The following is a 12,131-nucleotide window of genomic DNA, read 5'->3' on the forward strand; positions in this document are numbered from 1 at the left end:
AAGAGGTGTCGTCTTCCGTCTCTCGGGTCTTGGGTCGATGATTTCCTAACCTGGTCTGCGCTTTCGTCTTTTTTTTTTGGAGAGAGAGAGAGAGAGAAAGGGATAGTCGTCTTCGTATGCTGAGAAGAAATCTGGCTACGCTAAATGTAGCGATGTGGCTGTCCTCTCGTCGCGAATCGATTGAAAATAGGTCGATGCAACGCGCGAAACAGTTATCGCGAGCATTTCGCCTCGCGATTTCTTTATTTACGAGTGCTCTCGCGATGGTGTGGCAAAAAGGTGGCCGGCTCCGTCGACTGAAATTCCCCGTGTCCGCTCCCCAAATAACGCGTCGTAAAGTACGCTGGGCGACGATAAAGTTGCCGCGGGTCGAACAAGGAGAACGGTACCGCTAATTGGTTAATCGTGTTCATCGGCGCACGGGAGCGCCGCGGAATAGCCGAAGCCAGTGGCGAGGATAATATTTTTTTCCCCTCTCGGTACACTCGTTGCTGCTGGGAGTAGTCCAGCGAGTCTGTGCTAAACCGAGACTGCTTACCTCTCGCTAGAATCGAGTTTCGTTTTCCGTCCCTTATTTGTCAACCGAGGGTACCACAAAAACCCTCTTCCGCCAGCTTCTTTGGAAATGACGAAGGAGTAAAGTATGTTCCTCGCGAATTTTGATATCTCGAAATATAATCTCGATTTCTCATCGATTAGCTTCTGTCGAAATTCCGGATGCCTCGCCCGCCCTCGCGTCTTTGTCTGAGAAAGTTACGAAACCGAGGGACTGGGACAACGTGTCGTGTTACCGGTGCAAGAATTACCATAGCGTCTTCTGACGTCGGTGGAGCAAGGTATGATTCACTGTCCAATCCTTCCTGTTCGTTGCCGGTCGCCTCTGCCCCTTTTCCCTCGTGCTCCTCCGCCGTCGGGGTTTTCAGTGGCGACGCGCACATAAGAGGGGCTCAAACAGTGGCCAGAGGAGGAGAGAGAGTAGAGAGAGAGCGAGAGAGCAGCCGTCCGTTTGGCGAAAGCGCACTCTCCTCAGCCTCTTAAATGAAATAGGGACCGTTGCACAATCAGACGATGCCCCCTCGAGGAGGCATGACGGAACGACCGAATCGTGACGCATACGCGAACCAACCAGCGGCGCAGGTGACACAATTCCACGACGATTCGCTGGTGGCTAACCACCGTTCAAAATCGCGGTACGATCTTGTTAATGGCCCTCGATCCCCAGACGAACCGCTCCAGAGTGAATCATCCTATCGATCGTACGATTTTTATCGATCGACTGCCCGTCTAGTCGTGGGCTCTTTTTTTTTCTCCGCTATCGTTTCTCCTCCCATCGTTTATCGATTTCACCCTCGAAGAAGTGTCCCATTGAACCTGTGTACATACACCGGCTGCGCGTATCGCGGCCGTTATCAGCCGTCGAGACACGAGTCAGTTTACGAATCGAGAAGGCGAGTTGACCAGGGGAACCGCTTTAAATATTTATACACCTCGCGCGATCCAGGTTATCGGGTGTGCGCGACACACGCGCCATTCCGTCTGCAATCTCTCTGCTGGTGGAATCCGCTCCGACTGACTCATGGCTGTCAACGCAGCAAGTTCCACTTATTCGTACAATTTACTTTAGAAACTCCGACCACAATGAATCGAGAGTAGACACGTTGATAAATATCGAGGAGAACATTCCTCCTTATAAAGAGGATCTATAAATAAATGATTTCGCGAATGGAAATGAAATAAGAGCGAAGAAAGGCGCACAGAAGGGGGACAGAGAAGACGGAGCGTGCTCGTATTTTCATGAAAATAACGTCCCTGGCGAGCTTGTTCGACCGCGATAACGTTTCCCGTCGCGTCTTGTATCGCGGTTGGTCGACGTGTCCCGCGGGCCTCGCCACTCGAATATCCCCCGTTCTACGCGCGCACCTCTTCTTTCTCGTCTCTCGCCCGGTGGAACAGGGCCCCGGAAACAACGAGATAACGAGTGCGCCCCGCCAGCCCTGCAGGCGGCCACGGTGTCCGCTTCTGCTTGCGGTTTCGCCTTCGTATCTCCCGCGAGTCTCAGCGGGGGTGGCCAGAAGAATCGTAGCAGGCGGGGCGAGAGACGATGGAGAAGGCGAGCGGGGGACGTGCAGCTCTCTAATTATTCACCATCGTGTCCGAGCGGTGGAGAAGAGGGAGGGAAGAGAAAAAAATAAGTATGACCGCGGCGCCTCGTTTCCTCACTCCCCTAATAATACTTTCGTCCAAAGAGGATTCCGTAGAAGAGCGAGCGAGACGGCTCGCGGTCTGGATTAACGAGCACTTTATTTGCCAGTCGACTCGTTTCTTCTTCTCGCTTCGAAACGCGTCCTCCGTGCTGGTCCGTGCCTCGCGGGCACCGCGCTGGATTATCAATTTCCTTCGGTTTCCAATGGTTCTCGAGGGTTTCGATGGACGAGCGGAGAGTGACGAAAATATGATACACGCTGGGCTCGTTTCAGCGGTGTACGAACGCTTGACAGATCGTATCGCGGCTTCGGTACGGGTTTATCGATATATTGGTATTCGCGAGATTTTCAGTTTCTCTAATATCAATAAACCTCTGTGCTCGGTTTATCTTGACACTGAACGGGAGTGACTGATAACGGGTATCAATATTAACAGTAGTAGAACGTGGAACGCCTATTCCACCGATAACAGAGGCTCGTCTCGCGCTGAGACTCTTCGTTGGGAGAGCGTGGATAGATACCAGGGGTCCTGGACACCCGAAACCCGCTCGCGTTCTTTCCATCGAGTCGCCATTCGTTGCCACCGAGCGAATAGATACTTTTTCTAGGAAACGACCGCTCGAAAGGTAACGCGTACGAAAAAGACGAGAGAATCACCAGGGGAATCACCATAATGTCTACGCGAACCCGTAATTTCGACGAGCGAGGCATCTCCTCCCGCTGGGGTGGAGGCGAGCGGGTCGATAAACGATTCCACGGCGTGCATTTATACCTGCGGTCTCCCCCGTTGCAATTCGGGGTCAAGGAACGTCTTCCGTGGGCACCGTCGAAGGGTGTCGAGGGTTGGGCACGGTTGTTGCGGGTGCTGCGCGGAGTTAGAATAATTCATCATTACTTTTTGGCTTCCCGTAATAATCCGCGCTACGCCCACCGATTATGGGCGCGCGTTGACCATGCCCGCGGGCGATTTCCCATACGGCAACACCACAGGGCTCTTCCTACGTCCACCCTCGGACTGGACGCTCTCTCCGTCTTCGTCGAGAGCACGCATCCCTTCTATCGCGTTCCGTTCTGTCACTTACCACGGTCCTTCTTCATCGTCCGCGCTCGACTATTCCTCGCGTTTATTAAAATGCACCGCGCGGAGGAGCAGCGAGGCGGATCCCGTTCCTGGTGGCTCCCATATAGAAATTACTGTGATTACCCCGTCCACCCTCCCACGCTAACCACCGTTCTAACTTGCCCTAATTCTAGCTCCGCGCGCACCACCGTTGTTTTCCTTTTGATCGCCACGCACCAAGGTTACCGGGAACGCACCACGCGCCTCTCCTCGTGTCCCCTTCATCGGGAGACGCAGCCAGCCCTCTAATGGCCTAATTTTTCCTCCCTTGCGAACTTCACTGGGAACTTCTGACCAGAGTCGATCTCCGTCCGGATCTCTCGATTCTCGTTTCGAGCGTGGAGAATCGTCTCGGTGGTACTCTTGGTATCGCGTAAATTCGTGGCCGTTCTGCAAACGGTTTCTGCTTAATCACGATCGTAATCGCTGGAGGAACAATTTGAAGAATTTCAAGTACCAGGAGATACGAGAGATAATCACGCATTTGCATCGTGAAATTGCATCGAGATGGAATCACCCCGTTGCCAACGCCTCTACCCCGTGCAACGTTACGCTCGAACGTCATTTCGCCAGTCGTGAGCGGTGAAAAATAAACTTGGAAACCATCATCGAACAGCCTCTTCCCGAATTCATTAATCATCCCGAAAGACGAGTAGCCAAGCAGTTCACAAAGGAGAAGCAACGACCGTTCGTCGACGATGCTTCGCAGCCAGACAGGCTCGTCTCCCGTTTCTCTCCTCCGTATCTAGCCTCCTCCCCTTTTTTATATTCCCTCCATCGCGAGAAGTACGCGACGCGGTCACCTGTCGCGATTCGTTTAACGACCAACCGCGCGTCCGTCGGTGTCCCACCGTGTCCAGGAGTACCTTCGTAAACTTCCACGGGATTTTTCACCGGCTGGAGGAAAAAGGGAGGCGCGGGGGAGACGAGAGAAAAAGATACGTGGACAGGGGAAAAAAGAAAATAAGGAGGCCCTCGAAGTGGACGTGGTTTCGTGGTAAGGGGGCCGAAAGTCCCAGAAAACCTCGACGAATTCCAGGAAGCCGGGTCCCCTTCGACTTGGCGCGGGGACGAGCCCTTTTTGTCCACCTTCACGAGAGAGATCCAATAAAGATAGGGCCGACCGCGCGGAGAGGGACCAGTTTTCGGGGCCCCATGCCATTTATTACGTGACGCGGCGCGGATCTTTTCACGGCCGTATCCTACGAAAACGAACGGAGAAAAGGCAAGGCCAGATGTGAAACCACCAGCTCGAGACGATCCTCCGCCGCTTTTACCGCAACAAAATCCATTCCGCCGGGCTGCGTCCTTTTTCCTCTCGGCAAGGGATGGGGCGGGGTGGTCCGCGCGCTCTCCTGTTTCCCTCTGGTCATCTCCACTCTCTGGGTCACGTTTACACAAGTGTGTCCATCCCCTGGCTGGTCGCGTGAACCAGCCACGACGGGCGGAGAGAGAGAGAGAGAGAAAGAGAGGAGGAAAGAGAAAAAATGAAGAATAGAAGCCGAGCGAAGCTTCCAAAGCTGGTCTGCTTGTTGACTGATGCCCCGAAATGGGATTATTCGTCTCCTAACGACTAGTTGGAACATTTGTTCGGTTCTTCCGTACCAGACACGGGCGTTGACGAGATTTTTTCACTGGTCACGTGCAGCTCGATGGTTTCTCGTTTTTTTCTCTATTTTCCCTGACGATGCTGCGGTACACACGAGACGTCTGCAACGATGAATTAGCAATGCGTAGTTCGAATCAAACAGGTCAGAGAGCGCGGACGTCGATGTTGCTCGCTACCGACCACGATCCGGAGCCATAAATCTCGCGGTCGTACATTTACACTGTTATCTGTAGATTAAGCTTTATCTGTGCCACTTTCCGTACGCCACCGAAGAGACGCGGCTCTTGATTTTCTTCGTGTTCGATTTTCCCAGCCGTGGGAACCAAAGGTGAATACACCGAACGATTCGAGTCGCAGTTGGCAGATACTTTTTTTATCGTCTCGCTCGAGATTCGAGCAAGCTTTTACGTCGAAAGAAACATCGACAGAATATCGAGACGAAATCTGTTGCTAATCGAGAGCAAAAATTCTTTTTTATATGCCTTTTATCATCTCCCGTCGTCGGAGAGAGTGGCGGGGAATCACGATCAGCCGCGGAAAGTAAAATCGATTCGTATTGTATCGAGCCGTTTTCACGAAGAAAAATGACAGACACCCTGAAATCAGACCGGGGAACGAACCGAGGACAGGTAAGAAGCGTCGAGGCAGGGGAATCCGAGCCAGATGGGACCTGTTGGGACCTGTTCCTACTCGCAGGTGCATTCGTCCGATCCGGGTCTGGCCGAAGTGGAAGAAGAAAATAATGCACAGGTCGACCGAGAAAAAGGACAAAGGGAGGTGTGGGCGCGTCTTTTGCGCCGCTGGAAACCGCTTGTTCCACCGTCTCGTACCACCGATTGTCCATCAGAAACATGTCAACGATTATCCTATTGTCATCTTATCTTAAAAAAAAGACAGAAGAAGATACTTGTAACCCTACGAAATATTCGTACACTTCCTGAAACGTAACACGTGCTACAACAGAGGAGCTAATTTTTATCCAATTAAAAATCGTATCATTTTCATACACTGGATCAACGACTACATCATAGAAGAGTAACGACAGTGAATCAATTCTGCAGATCGTCACCGACAAATTTAATCAACGCTTTACAACCCAGTCTATTGGAGAATTAGTGCTTGACTCGTGATGGAAGAGTAAAAAAGTAGAATTTCGGTCCCTGCGGACTCGCAGACGTGGTCGAAGAAAAAGAAACACTCTAACGGAGACGCTGGCCAATAAAAATATGAAGAGTGTTGGGAGAAGGCAGCCCTTTAAAGAGGTAGAAGGAAATAGAGGAAGAAATCCTCTCACCGTTTGATATCCGTCTATGTCTGTTATCCGGCGATAGTGGCACGGTCGCTGTCGCGACGGACTGCGATATCCGCTCGTGCCCACCGATTACAACTATACGCGATCGCAGATTTCCGCCAGAGAAAAGAACGAAACTATCGTGTTCTAACGAGTGTAAAATTTGCCACTGGACAAGCTGTTCCATCGAGGTTAAATAGTGGTGGTGGTGGTGGTGGTGGCGAGTCGTCGCTAGGTAATGAGACGCGTCTTATCGGAATATTGTTCGCCTATAAATACGTTTGTAGAGTAAGAGCGTGTTCAGTAGTGGGGAAGACAGCGTCGCATCAATCGGTTCTCCGGATCCTGAGGAACGTTGCGTAGAGGAAGTACGCAGTATATCGGAAGCTTGCTTGAATATTTTCTTCAAGGTACGTGACTTAGAGTGACATAGGGTAAGATGACGTAGACTGAAATACGCTGTTACAATTAATCGCGTGTGTTAATTGAATCATCGCATTGTTCGCTAGACAGAACGATATACGGGTATACGAGCATGTATGTGTATATTCTCGTTTTTGACATTGGAAATATCGCATATATAGCATATTGTTGGAATATGCGAAGACGATCGCGTGACTTTAGATACGCGAGGATAGAGGAAATGACGTTGCGCGGGTGATGCAATTTATTTTCTCCTTTATCAATCTTCAGACGATAAGAATATTACGTAATGTCTCTGAATGGCCCTGTACTTGTCCTTTTCGATCGTACGCTTCGCGAGGACATGCAGAATGTGTCATCGTGCCTAGACGACAAGATCGAGTTTGATTCGTCGAGATTTGACTACGTGTCTGATCCGAGGCGGTCGGAGGACACGGTCCCTCGGATTGGCTCCGCGTTTCCGAGCGACGAGGAACCGTCTGGGATTGGACGGTTGCTAGGTACGAACCTGTTCTTTCGAAAAGTCACGTGATTCATCTCGTTCTGACTAACCTGGCTGATATTTCGCTGAATCCCACCGCCTTTCGCCTTGATGAGTCAATGGTGCACGTAGAAAGAGAGAGAGATAGAGTGAGAGACCCGTTGTGTGTACACGCAAACAATGCGACCTGTTGGGATACCTGCCCTGACGACCAACGTTCCTGCTCTCTTTGTGGAGCATCGTGTGTTTGGTTAGGCTGTTACCAGGCACTCTCTCGCGTTTTATTCGCGATAGCGAATGCGAATTGAAATCGTCGATCGTCAATGCGGTTCCTTTCTGGGTACTCAAGACAAGCGCGCAGTTGGTTATCTTTAACCGTCTGCCTCTGCACAGCGTGCGATGCGAGGCTCTTCATGCGACACGAACGCACAACCGCAATGATAGAGTTTATTTCTAGATTTTTGCAGCACTTTTCTATCGACCACTGAAGAGACCTTGACCTTTTAAGATGCGAGTGAATCGTCTTATTAGTCCGGATAGAGCAGGTTGCCGTTTTACGAGACTGTCGTTAATAGAAGGCAACGTGTCTCACGATTAGCCCGTTCGATGATACTCTTCCCGTTTCTCCGAAACGAACTATATCCCTTTCTATCAGACCTCGATGATACACCTCGCGTCGACTGGTCGTCTGCGATTTCCGCGTGTCTACCTGCATATTACGCCCTCGCAGCTGGGAATGCACGTCAATGCACCTGCGACCACGCCAGACCAGGCCAGGCTTACTCACTGCGCGGGCATTCGTTCTCTTCCGCACGAATCTTCGCCGCTGATTCGCCTTCTCGTTAAATACGCGAGCAAAATTTCTCGAATTGAGATACGAGCATTTTATTTGCCTGGCCCTCGATTTCCTGCGCGTAGCTAGTCAAGGCAAGGTCGAGTTTTACCTCGCACTGATAACAGTTGAACTTTGACCGTCGAAGGTCTGAATCGCGCGTACCAGCTCCTATTATTTAAAGCGCGAACTGCGTCTGTGTCTGCGGTTTCAGCAGCATGCGACCCCGATTTCGATCAGCTCGACCGCAACGCATCCGGAATTTTCCATTCCATTTTTCAACGATTTCACGACACCACCTCTGTCCAATTAGCTTGCGAGATTTTCTACCGAGTAACCTTGATGTTTGGCTGACTATTGGCGACACTGGGACGTTCAATTTTCAATTAAATACAACACGAGTTTATTACATTTTATTATTGAAACACAGCGAATGGTTGTAAGTGGTTATTGCACACGTTCTCGAACAAAACGGTCAGACGAACACTCCGACGAAGCACTAAACGGAGAACGCTCTAGAATAGCACAGAGTTGTCGCTGGCGGCGAACGCGTTGAATTGTTCGAAACGATTGGAACTGGCTACGATTATCTGCGTGTATTGTGTGGTTAAGATACCTGACGCAAAAATCGACCGCACTATCCGTCTTATTTACTCGAGCTACATTTTTACGGGGTGAGACAAGAGCGCGATAAAAGCAAGCAGCGCTTTGCTGATCGCGTGTAATCGCGATGGAAAAATGCGCTCGTTTTTTACGCGAAATACGCATCGAATAAATAACGTGGCCACAGTTTTCCGGCCATTGTTCGTTATTTTCCATTTTTTTCGTCTCTCGATTGGGGCGACGTGGCCTCGTGGCGCGTCGCGTCACGTGTCTCCGTCTCGTCGTTCACCGCGTTCTCGTCCTTCGCAGCTTGGCCGCTCGACATCCGCTCAGCACGGCCAGTGAATACGATGCGATGAACAGGGGGTAAAGCGCGAACGGACTGATTCGCGCTTTCATCTCATTTGCAAATTTAGTTCACTTTAACCAGCGACGGAACGCAGAGGATCAAGGACGATCGAAATGTGTTGCAGCTACAGATAAGATAATACGTCAGAATCGCAGTTTCTCGTTCCGGTAGCTGTTCGAACGTATTCTATGCGCGTATACGTTAATTCAGCTAATTAAGACCCCGATAAAATGTAACGGACGAGTCAGTCGTAAATCAGATGATCGAGAACGTACCACGACGTGGAAAAGTATTATATATGTAGGAAATTTATTAATTAATTAAAATTACAAGATCATAAGATAGTTCTTTTAAATTGAGATATTACTTGAAAGACTGCTCACAAACAACTGCTTCATCGTTTTAAAACATTCACGGGAAAAGCTCATTTACTCCGCACATTCGCTCTCGCTCGCATTCTAGAATATTCCACGCACATAACATTTGAAACCTGAATTATCGATTATCTTTTAAATTAAGATAATTTCATTATCCTACATATATGTAGTAAATACGATGCTCACATTTCCGATGGACATTTCTCTCGTCCAGTCGATTAATATCTTTCTGCGTCCGCGCGCGGGCGAATTTGATTTAAACGGCATAGCAACCGAATTTCTATCGATGCCATTGAAAGATGACTCAAAGATTTAGCTACTCCTCGAGCTCAGAGCCAATATTATTTCCTGTCACCTCTTTCTCTTACATGGCATATTATTTTGTGCTGATCTGTCGAATAATCACAGTGTAGAACGTAATACGTATTTATATCACGACATTGCGCAGCGATTACTTCGCACAGGTTCCTCATCAAGCGTTATCAATTCAGAATAGCGTTCGAAGCAAAATTATTTTAGTCTCTGACAAGATTGACGTAGTAAAAGCAGTTATGCCGCGGTAAGGTGGTTGATTTCGATGGGATTTCTGTGTCTTAGTCATATCTCCTAATAAGGGATACGTCCATTTCGATCGTATCGCGCATAAATTGAATTCGTACCAGTTACTTATCGCCGTAACATGTGCGAGTTTATTGCTCGCGTAAAATTTTTGCCTTTACCAACTATGGGCCGGCATTATCTGTCGATATCGATGCGACATTCTCCATCGGGATGTGCCGTGTTTCTGTTCGTCGACTCCAGTTTCGATCGTCCACAACGGTAATGTCATCTCTCTGTAACGCTATCCTTGATACGCGGAGGATTCACCTACCCTTTAACTCTCTCTCTCTCTCTCTCTCTCTCTCTCTCTTCATCTCTATCTGTCTATCCATCTATACGAAGGATAATAAAATTATCCTCCTGCCAATTAATCAGTAATTTAGGATTCATACGATACACGCGAAATATTCTACAATGCATGCTGAAGGAACGAACTTTCCAAGCGCAACTGGTCGTCATCCATCTTCAGACTCACATCTCAATCGAAAAGAACAGTCCGTCGATTTCTTAATATCTCGTAATTGCCTTTTATTTATTAATATTCCACATATATCTGTCAATATACGTGCATTTGCCTCCATCTCTCTTTGCAGAGCTCCCCTTGCGTAGGTTCTCTCGCTTTCTCACGTCTGATATCCAATGACAAGGTCTGTCGGTGCTGTTCCCGCCATTAATCTATTCTCCTCTTGTGCCTTGTCGTCAACCTGCCTCGGTGAATGCAGATAGTCCTCGATCGTTGGTCGATTCGAGTGACTCGCTCGCTCGATCGTTGCTTGGAATCGGTGCATCCCACTTGGGATAACGCGTGCACGTATATACGCGCCGTGTTCCACGTTGTTTCGTTGGACTCTTTGTCGAGTGGATTGCAGCGAGATTGCGCGAGGATCCGCGAGTCGAGTAACGAAAGACGATTATTCGTTATCGACGACCCACCGTGCGAACACTGGTACGTAATTCTGGGGACCGATAAGGGATGATCCTTCGAGAGAGTTAGATAACGTAGTAACAGCCATAAATGGCTCGAATTTCCCGTGCCTTCGAACGCTTTGCGCGAGTGACTAATCAGATAGCGACGTAGCTGACGATCGTGTGAAAGAAGACAATCGATCATTCGCAGATAAATTAAATCATCTAGCAACCCTTTCTGCAGCGTTTCGCGAAATTTCTTTTCGTGCAAAAATAAAAAACTTAAGGAAATCGCTGTTCGATTGTGTCATCGCGAACCTAGAAATCCGTCGAAAGTGCATGCAAGCGCGGAGCGCTCGTTCGCGAGCCTCCCTCTCTACTTGCTACCGATATCTCGTTGGTACGTACTTTCCGCGAAGCCACCGCAAGCGTTTCACGTCCAACGCTTTTCAACGATCAAACGCGATTTTCCTCTCATCCTCGCGTAATTCCTGTCCGAGGTACAGAAAAACCCGGGAGCTGGACGAAACCTGTTGATCCTCGAGGTCGCGATACCAGCGGGTGCTCGTGTTTCGAAAGATCCTCGGAAATGGTGCGTATAGGCGAGCGCAAGATGTTGGAGCGTCGAGGAACGGTTGGCGCGGCGCGCGTTCTACGCGGACATGGTTGGAGGAGGGCCCCGTGGCTTTCCTCGACTCTCTTCGGGCTGGTGTAGCGATGACACGTAGAGGGGCACGAAGCCGTGCAAGGGGCCCCTCTCGGTGGACAGAGCTCGAGCCCTAACCGGTAAATTTCCAGCGCGCTACGAACCGCGCGCGCTAGCACACGGGGCAGAGAGTTTCGCGAGCGTGGAACCGACACGACTGGTGCGCGCGCATCGTTGGGATGGTGGGGATGGAACTCGGGAGGTGCGGTGAGGTAGAATGTGGCCGGCCGACTAGTCGAAAAGCACAGAATCATTACTGCAGAGCAGCTCAACCAGTGTGGACGTGTTTTCCGTTACCCAAAGCACCAGTCAGGAGTTGTTCTCCGTTACCCAAAGCACCAGTCAGGAATTGTTCTCCTTACCTCGCATAGTCCCTTTCCCTGTCTCCCGCAACTGAGTAACGCTTACGTACGCGTGGTGGCGTGACAGTCGCGCGGTAGTCGCGCCAGAGAGGACCAGAGCACCGCAGCAGCAGTAGGGCGCAACGTGTCTTACAGGCTGCACCTGACGTCTGTACCTCCGTGTGCATATCGTGTGTGTAATAAGAGAATAGTCCGGTAGAGCGTAGAGAACGCAAGGTAGGAAAATAGGTCGTCTGCACACCCCCACCCCTCGAGCCCGTCCGCCCGT

The sequence above is a fragment of the Xylocopa sonorina genome, chromosome 11, assembly GCF_050948175.1.
Source record: "Xylocopa sonorina isolate GNS202 chromosome 11, iyXylSono1_principal, whole genome shotgun sequence".
Taxonomy (NCBI): domain Eukaryota; kingdom Metazoa; phylum Arthropoda; class Insecta; order Hymenoptera; family Apidae; genus Xylocopa; species Xylocopa sonorina.